Source organism: Diceros bicornis, chromosome 36 (genome assembly GCF_020826845.1).
Source record: "Diceros bicornis minor isolate mBicDic1 chromosome 36, mDicBic1.mat.cur, whole genome shotgun sequence".
NCBI lineage: Eukaryota > Metazoa > Chordata > Mammalia > Perissodactyla > Rhinocerotidae > Diceros > Diceros bicornis.
In genome coordinates, this window is record NC_080775.1 from 6,093,155 (window position 1) to 6,116,769 (window position 23,615).

A 23,615-nucleotide genomic window follows, 5' to 3' on the forward strand; every position below is an offset into this window, starting at 1 on the left:
ACAGAGACTGGAGTAGGTAAAGAATCTTTACTGGAAGAAATCTTTAATTTTTAAAGAAAGCGAGAAAAATTGAGTGTCTTTCCTTCCTGACTTAAGTCTAGCTAAGTATAAGTTGCTAAGCAGCATGGATGGAACCTACACTGACGTGTCGAATCACCAACATCTGAGACATTTCACGCCTCATTATCTACACGCAGGTCTTCTGGTAGAAGTCAGGACAAAGGCCTCGGTGTTAATATTCATCAGAAAATGGATACTCAGGGTGGTCAGCAAAACTAAAATGAGATAGAACAATGCATCATATGGATCCAATGACTCTGTTTCTAGGATGATAGTGTGGGAGATCAAGATTTGGCCATCCTGAAATATATCTCTTTACCTTGATTGTTTTCTCTGAGGGACATTTGACCTCCCCCATTAACTGCCTAAAGAATTTGACATACTAACTCCTTCCTGGAACAGATCTTCTATCTGATCGCTGTAATATAATGTAAAATAGATGTTACAATAGGAAAGGCACCAACAAGCCCGTTTTATCTGAAGTTCTGTCTCTGGCCACATTCTCTGGATGGCCCTGTGAGGAGTTGCCAGAAACACATTTACATTTATAAGGGAAATCTCCATTTGTAAAGGTATCTCCCCCTCTGTATTGGGAAGAGGGGTGACAACTTCATTTCTAGAAACTTATCAATGTGGAAGGTGAGGCTTTAAATCTTCATAATAACCTTATTCTTGTTTACTGTGCTTTAGTGGTAATCTCCTATAACTGACTCCCCCCACCCCCAACATCCTCCTTTGTCATTGGCTGAACATGGTATTTAAGACGAGAATTTCTGCTATTGTGTTGAGAAACGCAGTGTCCCTGGTTTCTCCCATGTATACATGTTATCAAACTTGGTCTTATTTTCTCCTGCTAACCTGTCTTGTTAATTATTTGGCCAGCCATAAGAACTTAAAGGGAAAGGGCAGAGGGGGATTGTCCCTCTTCCCCCAACAATAGAGAAGTGATTTCTATGGAGCTGTCATTAGGGTAAAGTTAAACATTTTATTTCCTGACAGGTTGTGAAGTTTCCCTCTCTTTCTTTCACAAACATGACTTTCTTACGATTTTTTTTAAAAAATAATAATTAAATTACTCAACTAGTATTTCCTGCCCAGAACTTAATACACAGAACATACAGAGTCAAATAATAAAATATGTTCCTCTCCCTAGCTACATCTGTCAATAAAGCAGCAAGATAGCCTATCGTTTCTTATTTCAAATCCTCAGTGGATGAAGAGACCAATTCTGCCTTGTTTTGCACAGGACAAGTCCAGCCACATGCTCAGCACTAATAAATACTTTAGGGTGATATAGGTTACTGATAGCAATTTCACTTCCATTTTTTTAATTTATTAATTATTTACTAACTGCCCACCACACACCACATACCAAGTTAGATTCAGAAATGGAAAGGCTGTCATGAAAACATTGGGTCCCATCTCCAAAGAGCTTACTGTACAGTGAGCAGAATTCTATTCAGTAATAACCCAAAATAGAAAGCAATAGAAAAATGATTGCTTATTATTAAAATATCTAATTTATTGGAAGAATTATTGATTGTTTACCACTCTCTCTTTCTCTCTGTATGATTTCCCTATCTTATTCTTCATTTGCCTCTTTATTAGTAAATATATTAGCAAGGATAATAATACATCTACCAAGTTTTTAGTATTCAGAACTTGTCATTATGCTAATCCCTTCCCATACAGTAGCACATTTATTACTATTTTGAATTAAAATTCTCAGAGGCAAAAGGAATGTGCATTCTTCCCTTTCCCTCACTTAAAATGAAGGTCCTTTCTCAAAATTCCAGAACCTTAGATCATGAAGCAATAGTAAAGATCCTTTGGAGGCTGTAAATTCTCTCCAGTAGTGGTGCTTTTGCCTCCACACTCCTCCTTTGGTTTAAATCTCTCTTCTTGACAACTTTGTCCTCTGCATTGAGATCTCCACATTTCAGAAAACATAAACCAAGAATTCGTATGGACCCCACAAGGCCAACCTTTCTTGAGGGAAATTCAGTGTTTGGGTCCTGAACAAACATGCAATGAAAAGGAAAAGAGAGGTCTGGAAACTTATGAAGGACATAAAATTGGCAGCATCTTATGAAGATTCCATAAAGTGGGTGATGGGCATATCTGGCATGGACCACAAGCTTGATGGAGAAGATTTTAATCTGATAAAGAATTGAGAAGTTGGGAGAAGAGGATAATAAACAGTTTTGGAAACATTGAATTATGCTACAGTGGTGATATCCACAGTCTATGTCCACTAGATTGTCGTAGACATGGGAGGCCTATATGGAAGATGTAGAGTCAGCAATGATATTGAGCTTCTTGGAAAGTTCCATGGAGTGATGAGCGCAGGACGTATGCGTGTAAGTGCAAGCTGACCCATGTCCACTCACCCTGTTGTTGTCTCACTGAACAAAGCTTTGGAATGAGTTTGGGATGAGATTCCAGAAAGCTTTTGTCTCATCCCTGACTCAAACTGGCCTCTCTCTTCCTGGTATTGAGAGAAATTTTAACAATCAACATATGCTCATTATCAGAAAATAAATTGAGGCAAACATATTTACCAAAGTCACTTACACGAGACTAGGAAGATATCGAAGATTTTGGTTTAGGCCATCTGGGAGTTTCATGTCCTCTGAAGTCAACTGGAATTCAAAAACCTATCACAGAAGTGGAAAGATTTTTATGATTTTTTGGAAAACATAATTTCCAATCTGGAAAATCCAAGTAAATCAGACTGAATGGCGCAGAGGCAATACTCAAAATGTCTTAGAAGTTTTCAAAAGTTTTTAAAGATATCAAGCAAAATACTCAAGTGCTGATAAATATCAGGCAAAAATTAAGTAGAAATCCATCCCTAGATATAATATATTGAAACTGCATGAGACTACAGACAAAAAGGAGGTCTTCAAAAGAGCAGAGAGAACAAAGCTGACATTATTCAAAGAGATAGGATCATGTACTTGAAGATCCAGAAGAATCTAGAGATGAATTTTAAAAACACATAATATAATTTAGTAATTTTGTTGAAGACAGATGGATTTTTATATCACATCAATGAACAGTTAGAATGTGAAAAAAATTTTTTTCAAGATAATTAAAACCAATGATTGTCCAAATACTAATGATGCCATGTTCAAAGAACACAGTAACTGACTTGAAGAGGAAGTCACTGTCTAAATGTGGGATGCTTTAAACATCAAAAAGAATGTTATTAATGGCTAATATTTTGAACCAAATAAATCCATCAATCCATAGTAATACTCCAAGACTGTTAAAGATAGAGAAGTTGGAAAGATAGATGGATAGATAGATAGATAGATGGATAGATAGACAAAATTTCAACAATTTCACAATTCATGAATCTAGGTAAGGCATTTGTTGCATTATTCTTTCAACTTTTCTGTACATTTGAAAATCTTCAAAATAAAAAGTTAGGAAAAATCCAAAAGCATATCAAACTTACTAGTTATCTGTGAATAATCCAACAAAAGTATAATGTAAATTCCTTTCTGGAGAAAGTTATGAAATTTATTAAAAATACATAAAAGACACCTAAGTGATTAAAACTTCATGTCATAATCATTGATTGGAAGTCTCAATATTGCAAAGAAGTCAATTTTCTCCAAATTGATCTACTGTTTCAATGAAATATGAAACAAAGACTTACGCTCATTTTTTATGGAAGTTGATAAGTGATACTATATTTCACATAAAAGAACAACTAGCCAAAGAATAGCAAAGACATTATTAAAGAAGAAAAAGGAATGAAGAAAAAATTTTAACATTCTGAAAAGTGTTATTTTCCACTATAAGATGATGTTACAGAAATGTAAGCAGCTGAATAGAAGAGAAAGAAGAGATTGACTGCGAGACATTTGATACATGTCAGAGAAGACAATGAAAATCGATGAGAAAATACGGACATTTGCATTTTTATTTAACATATATATCTTGGGGTCCATTTTCACATCATATTAAAAAATCATCAAAATGTATTAGAGACCCAAATTTGAATGAAAAGACAAAAATGCTTTTGCAAGATTCTCTGTCCTTTGAAGCTGGTCTGGTGTGTAACTTGCACTGGACAATAAAATTTTCCAGAAACAGTGGTGAGTCCATTCTGTGCCTAGACTTGAAAAGGCTTTGCAAGTATCCACTCACTGCCTTGGGATCATGCCATCATGATGAGAGGAAGAACAGGTTAGTTGGCTATAGTCTAGCCAACTATATGAAAAATTATATGGAACAGAGCTTGCACACCTCTGACATCAGCCAAATAAACCTAATAAAGCAGAGATAGCAAGTGCTCTGCATTTCACTGCAAATGCATGAGAGATCCCAGCCAAGAATAGAACTGCTTAGTTGAGCCCAGACTAATTGTCAAACCAGAGAATCATAAGCTTAATAAATGGTTTTTGTAGGAAAATTCTAATTTGTGTATAATTTGTTATACAGCTATCGCTAATGGTGAAATAATAGTCTCTTACACATAAAAAAAAAGACAGACAACTTAATAAAAATGGACAAAGGCTTGAACAGGCACTTCGCAAATGTGGAAACTCAAGGAAAATAAATACATGAAAATGAATCTACATTAGTATTCAAGGAAATGCAAACTAAAACCACAGTGGTTTGGAAACTGAAGATCATTGCTACTGTCTGAATGTTTGTTTGCCCCCAAAATCATATGCTGGAAACCTAACCCTCACTGTGATGGTATTAGATAGGAGGTCCCTCAAGCAATGATTAGATCATAATAGTGGAGCCCTCTTGAACGAGATTCATGGCCCCATAAAAGTGACCTGAAAGAGCTCCCTTGCCTCTTTTACCCTTTAAGATACATATAGAAGTCTGTGACCCAGAAGTGAGCACTCAACCACCATGCTGGCACCCTGATCTCAGACTTCCAGCCTCTAGAAGACTGAGAAATAAATTTCTATTGTTCATAACCAACCCAATCTGTGATATTTTTGTATAGTAGCCCAAATGGACTAAGAAAATCACATAATCCAATCCCCTCATTTTAGAATGAAGAAAATGAGATTTACTTGCACAGGGCTGCAGAGTATATTGCAGACAATGCAGGACCTAAAACCTCTGTTTTTGGTCCAATCTGAATTCCATCCAGCCACGCAGCCTCTCCTGTTGCCACAGTAGGAGAAAATCAGTGGGAATACTCATACAGCATACATGCATGGGAAATAACAGGTAACTCATCTAGACCCAAAGATATCCTGAGAGCCTTAAAAAGAATACATGTGAAGGATATTGTTTAGAAGCCCTATGCCAACAGCCTCACTCATCACCTGCATGTTCTCTTTGATCCGCTTCTCGTTGCAACTCTTGGCCAGGACCACCACCCCACGCTGTAGCTGGTAATGAAGGGCAATCAGTGCTGGAGTTTGCTTGTACTTTTTTGCCATGGCACAAAGAACTGGATCATCCAAGAGAACCGGGGAGTTCTGGTTTACCCTGGAAGGAAATGTAAAAATGCTGAAGACCTGAGACTCAGTATTCAGTTTGTTAGGAGGCTTCCCAAACAGACCAAATAGGTCCACTCTAGACCAGTGCTTCTCAAAAGGTAGCAGCAGCAATAGTATCACGTGGGATCCTGTTAGGAAGCCAAATTACATGGCTTCACCCAGGACCACCTGATTCATAAACTCAGGTGTGGCCCTTAAAAGTCTGTCTTTGCAGAGCCCTCCAGGTGATTTTGATGCATGCTTCAGTTCAGACCAAAATTTCCAAACTCATGGAGTTTTTCTCTTTTACTTCTCAGTGGCTGTTTTTCTTCTCTGATCAAAGTAAGAACAAGAGTATGAAAGAAGAAACAGAGAGGAAAAGAATTGGATAATTTTTCTTTTAACTTTTCTATGATATTGATAAAAATTCAAGAGCCCCAAAATGAGAACTATTCATTTTATCATTTCTTATAGTGTGTAATATTCCTATAGAAGCTTATAAAAATGTTTCAGATTGTAATTTTTTCTATCACGATAAACCTAGGAGTTACATATTATTATCCTGATTTTAGACATAAAGTAAGTGAGGCTTAGAGAGTGTATTACCAGAAATGTGTTAATTAGTTAATAAATATCAAAATCGTTATTAATCTTATGTCTTTTGTCTCACTTTTTGGATTATAATACATTTAATGCAGGCATTTGTTATTGATTAACCTAAAACCAGACACATATAATGTAAAAACATGGCTGAGTGATGAGATAGTAAAGGAGAAGGATTTCTTCTGTCCCTCCCTTCTCTCCCCAAACCAGTTCATAGTTAATTCCAAAAACTGAATATGGTATGATTAAAAATATTTCATTAAAAATAGTGTTTTAGGTAAACTCTTTTCTGTCTTTGTTACCTTCCTTGTAGACGCTGGGATCCCAAAGCACCATAGGCAACGAGGACAATATCTTATGACTTGCAGAAATCCAGCAGTTTGCTCTGGTTGAGATAAGAATGACATTCCACCTGTAGAAAGCCAAGAGAGAAAATGTCAGATTAAAGAATGGCAGTGTTATATGAAAGAGAAAGTTCAACAGGAAAAAAAGCTGAATAGAAAAATTTTTAGTATTAAATTTCAACTGGAAATATCAACATCAAGTAATGATTTTTTAAAAAATAAATATCATATCACTGTTCCCTGCAAGGGCAAAAAAAAGATGATGTTCCTGACAACAAGCAACTCTATGGATGAGATCTTGTTTACTCAATACCATTGCACACTACAAGGAGACGTGGCTAATCCCAGATCTGGAACAGGAAGAGAACTATTTGAGCCTCGGACATCAAATTGGACCAGAAAGTAAGAAATTCCTCAAAGACTCATGAAGGGATACATAAAGGACAAAAGAACCAGTGTGATGGGATCCCACTGATGGGTGGGATCACCCACTGTGATGGGTGACACTGGGTAGATTTGAGCATCGAAGGGAATAATGACTAAAAGCAATTATAACGCACAGAGTAAACAAAAACCCAGGAATCCATAGTGATGAGAGAGAACAAAAATAGTTGTTCCCACTGATGGTGATTATTACAGTAACTGCTTTCTCAGAACATTGATAATTAAAGGGAAGGAATTAAGCTTTTACTCTGCCTTCTAGGAATAATCACATTTTATCCTGACTTGGTGAGGGAATGTCCTTTTAACAATAAAACTTCAGGTAGGAAAATTTAAAAGAGTGTTTCAAATTGAAAATAACCTTTTACAAATCCCAATAACTAATTCAGTATAAAATCATTGATAGCAACTCAAGCATTGTGTGAAAATTTGGGGACAACGTGCCTTCCCCTGATGACAATTATCACCCGAAAGTTTACTACGCAATTTCAAAGGGGAAAATACACATTTACGTGGAACAGACTTGGCTACCACTAGCTTGATCAAGAAAACAAAACTAACACCTCACGTAGTGGGACAACTTGTCGTGATGGGCTCCCTACTGGAGAACAATTTGAGGGACACAGCATGCAAAGGACATTTTCTTGCCAGAAATGTGTAACCTTAATGTAGTAAAGCATTCAGATATAACTTCTAATTTACAGAAACTTGAAACAGAAAAACAAGTCAATAAACACCACAAGATAATTGGATAAATCCAGAATATTCAACATAAACCTATGTGGAGGTCATGGTAAAAAAAAAAAAAAAAGTGTTGAGAAACCATTCCAGAATAAGAGTGCTTAAGAAACATCCATCAAAGTAATATGTGGACCACAATCAGCTTCTGATTACAGAGGAAGATCTATAAAAGACATTGGGAAAAACATATGGATGATTTAATATTAATTGGACACTAGACGATAAGCTTTCTGAGGTCTGTGGGAGCGAATAGTGATCTTTACAGCTTAGTTTGAAGAAGGTCTACAAAATATTACATATATCTATGTTGATAGACCCACATATATATACAAATATATTTGGTAACATGGCAAAATGTGAAAAATTTTGGATATAGGAGGGAAAATATGGATGTTCTCTAACGTACTCAACTTTTCTCATGTCTGAAAATCTTCATAATAAAAGTTAGGAATAAAACTAATGCTAGAATCACATGAATTTTTTAACATTTATAATTGCAAATCAATAGTGCTATATCACTATTTTTAAAACTGTTGAGTTTTATAAGCCACTTTTTTGAATCAAAAATGCTTACTCCTTGACTCCAAGTTATACTTTGAGGACATTATGGTAAATGAAATAAGACAGTCATGGAATGACAAGTACTACATGATACCAGTTATGTGAAAAACCTAAAATACTCAAAATCATAGAATCAGAGAGCAGAATGGTGGTCGCCAGTGGCTGTGAGGAGGGAGAAATTGGGAGTTGCTAATTGTGAGCATGAAGTCTAAATTATGCAAGATGAATAGGTTCTAGAGATCTGCTGTATAATGGTATCCCAATAGTTAACAATATTGTATTGTACTGTACAATTAAAAATTTGTTAAGAGGGTAAATCTCATGTTAAGTGTCCTTACCATAATAAAATACAAATAGGAAAAAAAAAGTAACAGCACAGAAAGAACAACCACACAGAAAATAGTTAATTTAGGGTTAGAAATCGATGAGGAGAACTAGTCAATTGAGTAAGATTTACTTAGTAAGTAAGATTGAGTAAATCACAAAGTCTGCTCTAGGTTCCTACTAAATTTTCCTGAATGTTGATTTCATCCACCATGAGCATCAACAAAAACCAATCACTTCATCCCTCTAGCCTGGATGACTTTCATAGTCTCCAGTTAATTTTTCTTGTATCTGTGCTTCTTACTCAAAGAACACTGAAAGCAGAGATACCAACATGAAGGATTCAGGCATACAAACTACACACAAACCCCTAACACCTCCCTCATCTTATTTTCACTCTTTCCTTATTTACTGACTGTTCCATGTTTTCATGGCCTTCCTTTCTGTAGAAAATTCTCTCTAATTCACTGTCACACATCCCATCTCTGGTCATCCTTTACAGCTCAGGGAAATGTCACATTTCCTCTAAGGTCTGCTAACAATTCCAGCCCTTTGTCTCCTCTTTTACCTTCCCTAAATTCTTACACACAATTTACCACACAGTTTCACCACACTTTTCACTAAGAATTTACAAAACAGAGATACAATTATGGGTTCTATTCACACCCATCTAGACAGAGGCTCTGATCTCTAGAATCTTCTGTTCCATAAAAGTAGGATGCACAGGAGGGGAGGCCAAATAGACGTCTCAAAGTAGTACAAGAAGAAGGAGATAAAGAACAGAAAGGAGAGGAGGCCAAGGGTGCTCACCTGGTTGCAGATGGGCTTGTACTTGAGCCCTGGCTTGTTCAGGATCTTCTCCAGCTGCCTGTGGTTAAAGTTGGACACCCCAATGGACTTGGTCAGTCCTGCATCCTTACACTTCTCCATGGCCTGGGGAGGAAGGGGTGGTGAAGAATTATTTGTGAAATTGGCTATAGATCAAGAATAAATGCAAGAAAATCTGTTAAAAGGAACAACTGTCAAGAAATGACAATGAAGCCAATTGGCATGATTACCAAGAGGAAAAGTAGTAATTAAACAGGGGAAGAAGGTAGTGACAGCAAGAATAAGAATTACTGTCTTATCCTTAGAAATACGTGACAAAATATCACATATTGAAGGAAAGAGATGCCTATCCTCACTGTCCCCATTCTCCTCTGTTCCTTTCCATAAACATGTCAGTAATGATTTCCTTCACACCAATACAGGATACCAGCTTTTTAAAAGTTGATGAACTGCTGAATCAGAAGGTACATAGGCCATTCTAATAAATGGAAGAAAAGAACCGGATTCTCCCTCTCCTGGCTTCCTCTGTGCTCCCTCCTTCAAGCACTCACCTCCCACGTGGCACAGAGATCCACCGTGTCAAATATTACTTTTCCAGGTTCACCTTCCAGAGGAAGTTCTTCCCCTGGCTACAATAGAAGCAGTCATTTTAGTGATGTCACAGAATAATTTCTCCACACTTAGCTAGGCTGCCAGGTACATCTAGGGCCAGGACACTAAGCCTCCATGAGGGAGGTGGTACAACATTCTAGATCCTAATATTTATAAAGTGATTTGCATGTGAAGTTGTAAGGAGTGTCTTTAGGATACAGCCTTCCTCTAATCTCTTAAATTTATTATACGTTTTAATAAATACCATTTTCCTAAGTCCTAATTGGGACTCATATTGACTTTTGTTACTTTTCTCTGCCCTGGATACTTTCCTCTTGCAAAAGGCTTCCCTTGCACTGGGCATGACAGTAAGTGACATGGCCTTATTTCCAGAAAACTATTGCAATCTTGATCCAGGCTAGAAAATAAGAGATCCTTATCCCTTGGAATACATGATGGTACAAAGATAGGCACATGAACCAAACAGGGTCAGCTGAAGTTCTGTTCAAGTATAACATGGATGCTGGAAGATCCAGAGATGCTTTCAAGTGTTAATGACCATGAGCTTTAAACAGCCCCGAGGCTATATTTGCCACCAACAGAAAATGTTGTGACAAAAATAAAGCTAACCAATAATAATACAAAGAAAAATAGACATTTATGAAGCCTATTCCAAATCCTTAAATCTATCCACAACTTAGGACTTCCTATATACATAGTTTAATAAACTCTTTTGCATTGAACAGAGCTTGAGTATCTTTCTACAACTAAAATCAAGAATTATACATAACACAGTCCTTAATGGCTAAGTACACTCTACAAAATTCCATTGTGAAGTTACCCAATAGTGTACCAGGTCTCACATTTCCCTATGAAGGCTGTTACTTTTAGACCCACCCAGAGGGAGCACCACCAAATCTGGTTTCCACTTGAAATGATGATAGAGAGATCAACTCATTAAGTGTAAAGCAGTTTCATAGCTCACCACAGCTGCATGAAACTCTGTGTTTGTGACATCCCAAGAGACTCAGGAGTCATAATCAGGATTGTGTGTTGAGCATGCCTGTTTTTATTTCCTCAAGTATTTGAGGCATAGGATTTGAGATTGCTGAACTCTTTTCTCTTCGAGGCATGAGAGGGAATTAAGGATTCAAATAAAGTGAGTAAAAAGATAATCAGTAATTACAATTTTGGGGATTCTTCTCTATTGTAAGAATCCCTACATCCTTCTAAGAAAAATCTGAAATCAACTATCCATGCAAGTTGATCAATATTCTGAAACAAGAAGTAAAATAGGTGTGACCATGCAAGTTGCCAACCTTCAGAGCCGTTGGAAAATGAATAATATAGAGATCAACATAGTCCAGTTGAAGTTCCTTCAGAGACTTTTCCAAGGCTGGTCGAACCAAATCTGGTCGAAGGAAAGTGATCCAAAGCTGCAGAGGATAGAGAATGGAAGTTGTGTTGCATTATAAGTTCTGTTCGTTTTATTTTTGTTGCTTCACCTAATAATTAGACATTTTTCTAATGGTTGGAAACTGATGAGGAAAAATGCTCTTTTCCTTCTTGGGTTCCCTTTTGATCTCACTTACCCATAGAAACTCTATTATTTGCTTGGATTTGTCATCAGTACATCTACTATCAATGGACGTAAATAATCCAGGAGATAAAATATATCATCAATTAATAACCATGCTTATTATCTGAATCATGTTTGATGGAGTTTACAAAGCAATTCACAAACATAACCTAATTCTGTCAAATGTTCAATCCTATGGGGAATAAATAATATCTCTTTTGTTTAGATAAGAGTAGAGAAAAAGTAGTTTGAGCATATAAATATGTGCTGAACACAATTCAAGTCACTTTAGCTATATCTTTTTTAATACACAAAGTGCCTCTTATATTGCTCTCTCTTGTTGAAGGAGGTGAAAACTGAGATGCAGAATGTTAATAAATTGTGGTAAATCACCCAGATGATAAGGAAAGCTTAATTGGATCACAGTTCTGTCCAATCCAGTAGCCCATGCTAAATCACACTGATACGGTCTTAGGATCATAAAAGTAAAGTGACTTTACTTTAAAATCATAAAATTTGAACAAAGCAATGATGAGAAAGTGAATATCTTTCTTTGATACTGAATTTAATATGTGAATATGTGTAAGGAAAGTTGTACCAATAATCACAATTCACTGAACAACTACTGATCCTATCATATAATTGTCATCTCCACACAATCACGTTCACACAAGGGCACACACACACCACATATACAGCACCTTTGAAGTGTAGAATATGTCTTCTCTCTTCACAGTACCATCTTCAATTTTGCTCCGTATGGCCTGTCCAACCTCCTTTTCATTATTGTACACATGAGCAGAGTCAATATGGCGGAACCCAGCATCTATAGCTAGTTTGGTGACCTCCACAGCTTTGCTCTTAGGAACCTAGATAAGCAACCAAAGGTAGTAGTTGGATATCCACATGATTGAGAGACGGCTAAGGCAGAACCTTGACTTGCCCAATAACAAACTTTTCCTCATCTCTTAGGTTAGTTCTGCATGTGTGGTGATGAACCCATGGCAGTTTGCCTGGGTCTTTCCTGGTAAATAATAAAAGTTGGGTATCCCAGGAACCCCTTCAATACTGGGTGATCACTGGTTGATCACTAGCATAGAGTTCCCCGTGGACACCCGAAGGTTCAGTGATTTTCTAAAAGAACTCACAGTACTCAGCATATAGTTGTAGTCAAGGATATGATTTATATTGTGAGAAGTTACTAAGCAAAATCAACAAAGGGAAAAGGTATGTGGAATGAAGTCTCAAGAAATGAGGTGATAGCTTCTAAGAGTCCTCTACCAGTGTAGCCACACAGAACACACTAAAAAATTGTATACAAATAAATAAAGTACATATTTAAGGTGCACAACGTGATGTTTTCATATATGTCTACATTGTGAAATGATTACCACTATTAAGCTAATTAACATATCCATAACATTACATAGTTAACTTTCTGTGTGTGTGTGAGAAAACTTAAGATCACTTCTCTTAGCAAATGTCAAGAATATAATACATTATTATTGACAATAGTCACCATGCTGTATATTAGTTCTCCAAAGCTGCTTCATCTCATAGCTGAAAGTTTGTACCTTTTGATCAACATCTCCCAATTTTTCTTACTGCCTCCTTCCCCAGCCGCTGGTTACCACTCCTCTACTCTCGGTTTCTATGAGTTTGACGTTTTTAAATTCCATATATGAGTGGGATAATGCAGTATTTGTCTTTCTGTGTCTGGCTTATTTCATTTAGTATAATGTCCTCCAGGTTCACCCCTCTAGTTGCAAATCACAGGATTTCCTTCCATTTTAAGGCTGAATAACATTCCATTTCTTTCTAAATATTTCAGAAACTTCCTTTTTTCAATGATATTTTGAGGAAATAATTGGTCTAACAGCCCACTGCTGGTCATGCTCTTTCCTTCAGTGTAGGGGCATTCAAAAGCTTACTGAAGCTAAAATTTTGGTATTATCCTTGACCCTTTGCTCTCCTTCACCCAACCTTGCAATACAAAGTAAACTAGTCTTGTCATCCATCTCCAAAATATCTCTTTGAATATTTCCTTCTGTTTTATAGATGATAAAGTGAAACTCAATGTTTAAATACTAGTCCCTCGTCATATACCTAGTCTAATGACAAAATTAAAAGGCAAAGTTCTAGCTTCCAGTCTAGTGACTTGTCCACTTTACCTCCTCTTCTGTCCAAGGTGCAATTCTACCTATTTGCTTCAATCAAAAGTAATAACAAGGGCCAAGAATTGAAACATTTCCCTGGAAGACTGTAGGTTATTCTCTCCAATTATATTATATTTTCCATTTGGGATAAATTTTCAATCAGTAGGAGAAGTTCAAGGGAAACTACAGATAGAGCATTTATTGCCTGGCACTCAGCAGGCTACCCCACAGCAGAACAGCAACTCTCCCATCATTCACCTCATCTCTAGGACGTTTTACCACAAATATTTGTCTGGATCATGTCTTCATGGTGGGAGGACAGGTTACTTGAATTGCAGAAATAGACAGAAACAAATCCCATGAAATCACCTTCAAAGCAAGAGAGCTGATAGTCAGTGTTCTTGGCTGCTGAGATTCATCTCTGCTACTAACTTGGGAAATAGACGGAAACTGGAGGAAATCCAGAAGGATTTGCACATGACCACATGATCAGACCCCGATGCAGAGTGACCACTGACTACTTTGTCTCTTTGTATATGCAATGGTTCTAGCCTGGTGACAAGAACACAGTAAGCCTCCCAGAGTCACACCGAAACTCAATGACTTAACAACCCAGGTCGGCTTCCACTCATGCTAGGCCAATTTTCTTTTAATCTTCAATCTCAAGAACACCACTGTTACCTTTTCAGGTGCATAGGTGCCAAATCCCAGTACAGGAATGAAGTGGCCATCATTCAGTTCCACACGCCAACATTTGGGATCCATTGCCTGAGGCTCCTCTGAGCAAACTCTGCTTTATTCTTCTGCCTTCAATGGTTATTTTAATAACAGGAAGGTAACACCCAACTCCACTGTCCAACTGTTATCAAATGGATTGTAGGAGGAGCAAGGTTAAAGCAGTAACCCATGGAGTGAGAAGAGAATTGGAACCAGTTAACTGGTTTGTTGCCTATCTAGTGTAATAATAATGAATTATTGTATAGTGATAAAGAAATCATTAATTTCTTCCATGAGTAGATGTTTTATACAGGATTCACATATATTAGTAAATTATTACAAGATGTTTACTGAACAATTATTGACCATATGTTAGACTAGAAACCTCAAGATACCAGTCTCTTTTTTGTTTTTGCCATGATGAAGCCCCTTCTTGATCATACATAATTTGACACAATTAACTATTTTATACCATACACACACACACACACACACACACAATTTAGAGGAATAAATGTTCAAAATATTGACCCTCAATAAAGAATTAAAACTTCACATTGAAACAAAATTTGCCTTTTTGCCTTTCCCATGAGTAAAATTATTTTTGTTTGTTTTTTCTTTGCTTTTTAATAATAATACCCAGTCCTAATAAGGGTGCAATCCAAAAGGGTGCCAAAAAAGACATTCTGGCAAGGTGATTATTGGAGTATTAATTATTAACAGTTTTTGGATATCATTTGCAGTATGCAAACAAAATCTTAGACTCTTCGTATCTTTCACCCAGTTATATAACTTTTAGAAAAATATCATGATGTAACTACAAAAAAACTGATGAATATTTTATATAATTTATTATCTTACTCAACAGTATTCCTGCAAGAAAAAACTGGAAGTAACTTAAATTATAATAAACTTGGGAGGAGTTAGGGAAATTATCATGCATTGATACAACGGAATATTATGATGCCATTTAAAATTGAACACATAGAGTGACGTCAGCAAAATGGTAGACTAGGAAGCTCTAAGTTCTCCCATGTAAACATAAGGAAACATTCATAAACTAGCTGAAATAACTCTATAGGAGCTGGGGAAAAATAGTCAAAGGTCTACAACAACAAATTAAATACCAAGTTAGGAAAAAGTCAGATTCAAAGTGGTAGGAAATTTCATCATGTTTTTACTGACCGTTGCTCATCCCCCTGCCTGGCACAGTGCAGGCTTGGTCTGTAAAAGGCATCAGTCCAGTTCCCAGGTACCTCTCTCAAACAAAAGTGATCACAGAAGAGATTATTTTCATTATTCTAACCTATTTCGGGGCTACATGAAAGACTGCTGTCTGTTTCACCTAACTCTAAACTTGAAGTGAAAAGCCGACGAAAAGGTTCATGATAGTTGGTTGGGACTATAGGTGCATAGATGCCAGAGGCAAGAGGTTAAAAGTGAAGACATTGAATAGACCACATAAGCTCTGAGAAGAAGGTAGGGTGTGTATTTTGGAGACATTAAGATGTTCAAAAAGCAACATCTATTCAGGGAAATTAAAAAAGCCACACACATGCCAGGCAGGATACATGCTCAGAAAAGAAGTGAATAGACCTTCAGCTTTCATGTTGGGAAGATCCCACGACTAGGAGCATGCCAAGCTGGTAAGTGAAGGATTATCAGGGCACAGAACAAATCTGCAAAGAGTAGAAGAGGTGGCTGTTTTTTCTAACACCCAATTAAATACACAAACAAACATACAAAAAAAAATGACCCGTTAAAAAGAAGAAAATAAATTGGCAGGAACTCTTCCTGAACAAGCACAGGCATTAGACTTAGTACACGAAGAGTTTCAAAACCACTGTCTTATATATGCTAAAATTGCTAAAGAAAAAATATGACAAAGAAGTAAAGGAAATCAGGTAAATCACATATGAATAAAATGATAATATCAAAAAAAAAGATAAAGAAATTATGGAGCCTAAATAATAGAAAGAAAAAGTGAAGAAATGTGAACAGACACAATGTAACTTACAGGACATTGCCATGTGAACTAATATACACATTATTGAAGTCTCAGAAGAAGAAGAGAGAGAGAAAGGGATAAAGAGATTATATGAAGAAATAATGAATAAAAACTCCCAGGGCCGGCCCCTTGGCTTAGCAGTTAAGTGCGCGCGCTCCACTACTGGCGGCCCGAGTTCAGATCTCGGGCGCGCACAGACGCACCACTTCTCTGGGCATGCTGGGGCCGTGTTCCACACACAACAACTAGAAGGATGTGCAACTATGACATACAACTATCTACTGGGGCTTTGGGGGAAAAAAGGTGGAGGATTGGCAATAGATGTTAGCTCAGAGCCAATCTTCCTAGTAAAAAGAGGAGGATTAGCATGGATGTTAGTTCAGGGTTGATCTTCCTCACAAAAAAAAAAAAAATGAATTCCCAAACTGGATGTAAGACCTGAATAATCAACAAATCCAAGAAGCTCAAAGAATTACAGGTAGGATAAACTCAAAGATATCCACATCTACATACATTGTATTCAAATTGCTGAAAAACAGAGACAAGAGGTTATCTTGAAGTCATGTGAAGGACGCATGACTCATCAAGTACAAGCGATCTTGATTAAGATTGTCAACAGATTTCTCATCAGAAACCTTGGAGGACATAAGGTAGTGAGATAATATATTTAAAGTACTAAAACAAAAAAATAACCTGTCAATCAAGAATTCTATATCACACAAAAATATTCTTCAAAAATGAGGGAGTAATTAAGACAATATCAGACAAATAAAAGCTGAAATAGTTCATTACCATTAGAAATTCCCTATAAGAAATGTAAAGAGAGTCATTCAGGTTCAAATGAAAGGACACTAGACAGTAACTCAAAGCCTTCTTAAGATATAAAGACCTCCAGTAAGTAACTATATGGACAAATATAAAATTATGTGCTTTTATAATTTTGGTTTGTAAATATACTTTTTCATTTCTACAATATTTAGAAGAAGAATGCATAAAAATAATTATGCATCCATGTTAATGTGTACACAATTTATAAAGATTAAATTAGTGACATCAATAACATTAATTGGGAGAGGGTATCAGAGATGTATAGAAGTAGAGTTTTTGCATGGTATTGCAGTTAAATTGGTATCAATTCAAAATAGGTTGTTAACAACACTACAATGTTATTTGTAATCCCCATGGTAAAGAAAAAGAAAATAACAATAGAATATACAGAATTGAAACTGAGAACGGAATCAAAATACGTCACAATCAAAAATCATCTAAACCCAAAGGAAGATAGTAATGGAGGAAATAAGGAACTTAAGTCATATAGAAAATAATAAAAATGTAAGTCTTTCTCTATCAGTAATTACTTTACATGTAAATGAACTCCCCAAATCAAAAGATATAGACTAGTAGAATAGATTTAAAAAAAAAGAATCAAGTATATATTCTCTACAATCAACTCACTTTGGATCTAAGGACTCAAATAGTTTGAAAGAGAAAGATGGTAAAAGATATGCCATGTTTATCTCAATAAAAAAGAGAGCTGGCGTGGCTATACCAGTAACAGACAAAAAAAATTTAAGACAAAAATTGTGACAAGAGACAAAAAAGATATTAAATATTGATAAAAGGGTCAGTGCAACCAAGAATATAGAACAATTACAAACATATATGTACCAAATATCAGAGCTCCAAAATATATGAAACCCACAATGACAGAATTGAAGGAACAAACAGATATCACTACCAAACTAGTTGGAAACTTCAATAACCCATTTTCAATAATGGATAAAACAACCAGAAAGAAGATCAATAAGGAAATAGAGAGTACTATCAACAATTGTATGCCAAGAAATTCAGAAATCCTGTTGAAATGGAAACTTCCTAGAAGCATATAATCTACAAAACTGAATCATAAAGGAATAGAAAACCAGAGTAGAACTATAACTGTTAATGAGATTGAGTCAGTAATTAAGATCTCCCTCTCCCCTAAACCCCAGGACAAGAGGGCTTCACAAGTGAATTCCTCCAAACCTTTAAAGCAGAATTAACAATAATTGTTTTTAACTCTTGCAAAAAAGTGAAGAGGACAGAACACTACCTAACTCATTCCAAGAGGCCAGCATTATCCTTATACAAAGCCAGACAAAGACGCTACAAGAAAATAACTAAAGAAAAATATTGCATATGATTTTAGAATTAAAAACTCTCAAAAAAAATACTAGAAAACTGAATTCAGCAGCAAATGAAAATTTTTATACCATGACCAAGTGGGATTCATTCCTGGAATGCAAGGATATTTCAACATACAAAAACTAGTAAATGCAATACACCACATTAACAGGATGAAGGAAAAACCACAAAATCATCTCAGTTGATATGGAAAAATCACTGGATGAAATTCAACATCCTTTCATGATAAAAAAAATTCAACAACCTAGAAAGAGAAAGAATCTTACTCAACATAAGAAGCCCATGCATGAAAAACCCATAACTAACATCATACTCGATGGTGAAAGACTGAAAGGATTTCCCCTTAAAATAATAATGTAAAAAATTTGCCTGCTTTTGTCTCTCATAGTCAACATGGTATTGGAAGTTCCAGTTACAGAAACAAGATAAGAAAAAAGAAATAAGATGTATCAAAAGTGGGAAGGAAAAAGTAACACTACCTCTGTTCCAAAATGATGTAAGATATGTATTATATGTAGGAAACCCTAAAGATCAAACAACAAATTCCTGGAACTAGCGAACAATTTCAGCAAAGGTGCAGGAGCCAAAATTAAAACAGAAAAATCTATTACATATGTATACACTAACAACGAACAATCTGAGAAGGAAATCTTTTTTAAAATTCCATTTATCATAGCACGAAAAAGAATAAAATAGGAGTAACTCAACTAAGGAGGCAAAAGATATGTACAATCAAAATTACAAAAAGGTGTTAAAAGAAATTAAAGAAGACTCAAATATATGGAAAGACAATGATCATCATTAGTGAAAGACTTAATATCAGGGTGGAAATATTTACCAAAGTGATTTACACATTCAATAGATTCCTTATATATCTCAACGCCATGTGTAGTTCCTCTCTTCTCACAGTGGATCCTCTTCACCTACATGTGATGACCCTACTGAGACCCACCAGGTTATAAGTTCCTAAGATCATTCACCATCAGTGAGGAGGTTGTCCAGAATTGGCTGGCCCCAGTGACTACCTGAAATTGGGGATGTTCAGGATTTACCCCATGATCTCAATTATGGAGACCACAAATTGATGAAACTGAGGTCAAGAATATACTAGTTGGTATTCCACAACCTGATCTTCTTTTGTGGCCTCTCTGATTGTGGATGTTATTTGAATTTCATCTGATGAATTTTCTTCCTTAGTCAGCCCTCTGATTATTCAACTCCCCTGCCATCTGTCCCACTGAAGTAACTCATTCAAATGGAAGGTGTCCTGTCATAATGTTGTTAAATTTTAATATCCAGACACAATCAAGGAGAATTATACTGATGTTAGTAGCAGTTTGGGGTTACCTGTTTCTCCTTTTTAAGGAATCCAACATCCCCTGATGCAATGGGCTATTGTCTCACCATAACTCTGTTTTAACCTTTGATCCTGTCACGCTGCCTTCAGAGTATTAGCTTCTGAATAAACATGGGAAGGACGCACTGGTTGAGATGAAGTCCTAATGAAACAAACACTATACTTATTATAGTGTTAAAATATAAATATTGAATTTATGTGGATTAATATTAAAATTATTTCTATTTTTCTCTACTCCTTCCCAGACCTGAGTCATGGTCAGTTTTCCATGATTTGGGAAAGGACAGTGGTTGTTCTTTTAGTTAATTCCTGAAAAGAAAGAAAGATCAATGTTTCTGTTTTCCTTCTTTCCTCTGGAATTTTAGTGGGATAAAGCAGATTTGCTCCTAGTTAGCAATATTGATAAGTGGGTCTCCAACACGAAACACAGACAAGAGGATATTTTAGGACTACCCTATAAATAGTGAATATCAGTTAACTATGTGCAAGAGTGAGAATAGAATAGTATTAGGTGTAATTTCTAATAGCATAGAATGAGTAGAATTTCTGATTACAGCTTTAGTGAAGATGAAGAAATAAATATAGTTTCCAGAACCACAACCTCCGAAAGAGAACAGATGTGGCTTTGGGGGAACTAGTAGGAAGCTGCTCTGCCATTCTCATGGTCAAGGCCAAGGTCAGAGACACACAGCCTGCTCCAACTAAGCAAAGCACCACAAGTGACTCCTCACTCCCCAGTGCTATGGAACCATGTTCTTAACTGGTAAGATTTGGATCTCATCCCAACCAGTGCTCTCTTCCTGTGTTTATTCAGAACCTAATACTCAAATGCAATGGGACTTTGCCAAAGGTTAGAACAGGGAATGTTCAGACAATAGCTCATTGCATCAAAAATATTAAATTCCTCAAAAAAGAGAAACAGGGAATGCCTTAATAAAAAAATACATGGTGTGCATTATTGGACCTCTTCAAACAGAATACATAAACTACTCAAATCTTTAAAAAGGACTTCCTAAATATCAGTCTGTACGATAGCCACATTCCACTCACCTCTGAAGTTTTCATAAAAGTTCAGAATCCTGGGCTCACCTGCTCACTTAGGAGAAAACAACCAAGGAGGTGATATTGGTTACTTCTAGGTAACAAGACCTATATGTGGATTTGGATTCAGTGTGGACTTGTATTGGAAGAGATCCATGTTTACAAAGATACAGGGAGAACGATGTTTACCACCACTGAGGACTCTTCCAGAAAGTCAGGACCTTGGTCAGGAGCTACACTCTCTAGTTTTTCTCCAATCTGGAAGGTTTCATTACAAACAGTAGGACTGTGGCTATCAGGCACTAACGTCATCCTCTCCATAACATGCTGGTCCTACTTGTGCAGACAAACAACAAGCAGGGACTGCTAGGACTTTGTGAAATTGTGTGGGTTGTGGGAAGGAAAGGCCTCTTGCAGAGACTGGGATCAGGAGGGAAAGCCTGGGAAACTTCGCAAATTTGGCCTTCACTGGACCCAGACACATGGAGTGAAGGATGGAGGGGGACTGAGTCTTGGTGTGCTGCTCCTTTGGGGACACTGGGGCAGGCTCCGACTTGTAGAATAGACTATGTATCACAGAGGGCCCAGGCTGGATTTGCCCTGTTAATCCAATACCAGTTAGAATCATCCAGCCTCCAAGGTTCACTGGAGAAACTGCTTGGTCAGAAGGGCTTGTGCTTGACCAGGCTGGGTTAATGGAGTTGGTGGGAATTCAAACTTTCCCCAGAGTATATCATTAGGGTGAAGAATAAAACTGTATGTCAAGAGACCTCAGGATTTCCCAGTCCTGTAGGAGAGGGAGAAAAAGAGGGCATCCTTGAGTTATGAATAAGTAATATTTGTGTTCACCAGTAGTAATTGCCTGATTTTCCTCCTCACTCATTCCCTACAAGAGAATTGTGAGTGTACAGAGAACAGCAAACATTTGCTGAGCAAAGGGCATATTGATATGCTTTTAAAAAAAAATTATGTCCCAGCAGTACTTGTTTCTAGAAGTGACCTGTTTTGAGTAATGAATTCTCTGAGGGGGCAGTGGGGTCAAGTGGTGTTCTTTGGGAACAAAATAGAGTACACTTGAGCTTGACAGAGGCTTATGGATGTGGCGTAGGGGGCTGAGGGGTTGTGCAGGCCAAAGGTCAGACTGAATTTCTTTGGAAAAGGCAGGAGATGGTAGAGGCTGTGTGGGAGGAGGGATGGAAGGGAAGGAGAGTGTAGAGAGAATCTGAGGCACTGTTGTTTCCCTGGGAGGAATTTTGGGGACTAACCAGAGATGTTTAAGGAGATATTTATGAAGTTTGAATCATTATATTTTATGAAATTCATAACCCATGGAATTTGAAGTACATACACTTCACTCACTCTTGTGTCGTGGAGTGGGCTCTGTCTGAAGAATAAAATGTGCCCCGAATGTGGCCTCAAGATGAGTAAAGGAAAAGCTGAGGCTTTTATGAGGATCAATCCTTCTACTGCATCATTTTTTATTTTAAAATCTCCCAATACTGTTGGGAAATCCTTAGAATCCTCTGGGCCTCCTGCTCTGAGGGTGACTCAGCAATTTCCAGACATGAAACTCCTGGCTTGTGCATAGTGCAGGAAGCTATAAAGAGACAATTATTTACTTTGATGGCTTTTGCAGTTAGAATACAACCAGGTCAAGAAAACCTATGTCAAATTGGCTTAAGTCCCATAGAAATATGTTGCCCCCATAACAAGAAGTCCTGAGGAAACGACAGCTCTGGGTCAGCCACAGGAGGTCCAGATCTTCTCTGATATTCTCTTGGCTCTTCCTTCTTCTGTGTATTGGTATCATCATTGGGCTGAGTGAAGAAATTTCAGACATCACATCTCAATAGGACATGTTGAGTCAAAGGAGAGGGACCACCTGTGTTAAGAAGTGAGGGAACCTCTCTTAGAAGCCCCCAGCACAGTTACCCTCATGTGTCACTGGCAAGGATTGGGTCATAGTCCTCTTCCCAAGGTGATTACATGTCAAGAGCAATGGAGTGAACATGAGTGATCTAAACAAACCATTTAGAGTACAATGGGTGTTGGTAAAGGAAACACCTTTACCACTGAAATCATAATGAGAACCTGATGGTCTTTAGATTAGGCATTTCAGATCTTGGCCACACTTAGAACTCCTTGGTGAGTTTTTAAAACATAGGGGTACCTAGTCTTCACTACTGTCAAATGAATGAGAATCTCTGGTGGGTGTGGGTTTAGGTTGGGATAAAAGAGTCCACATAAATAAAATCAGAGTAATTGTTTTGGTCATAGATACATTTGTCCTGTATGATTGGTAGAAGGCCTGACTAAGAGGTGAAAGACCCAGGAGGTCTCACCCAGAACCAATCTGTTTAAAGGAAAAATGTAGAGAGAATGAGTGGAGTCTGATTTAACTTCAGCTTAATTTATTATTTAACCTAATTTCAATGTGTAAACTTCTATAGAAACTGAAAAGATGAAAAGGAGACAAAAAGACTCAGTGATTGTAATTCTTGATGAATCTAGAACCTGATGGATCGAGGTGTAGTAGAAACCACAGAATAAGAGAATTGATTCGAGTGGAATGTATTAAAGTTAAGATTTCAGAGATCAAGCAGTTATAAGAAGTAAAC

General features: G+C 36.9%; 1 pseudogene; it reads right to left on the minus strand.

Moving 5' to 3' along the window:
* Positions 1-232: 232 nt before the first annotated feature.
* Positions 233-14,461, minus strand: LOC131398931 (aldo-keto reductase family 1 member C23-like protein; annotated as a pseudogene).
* Between the last annotated feature and the right edge of the window lie 9,154 nt (positions 14,462-23,615).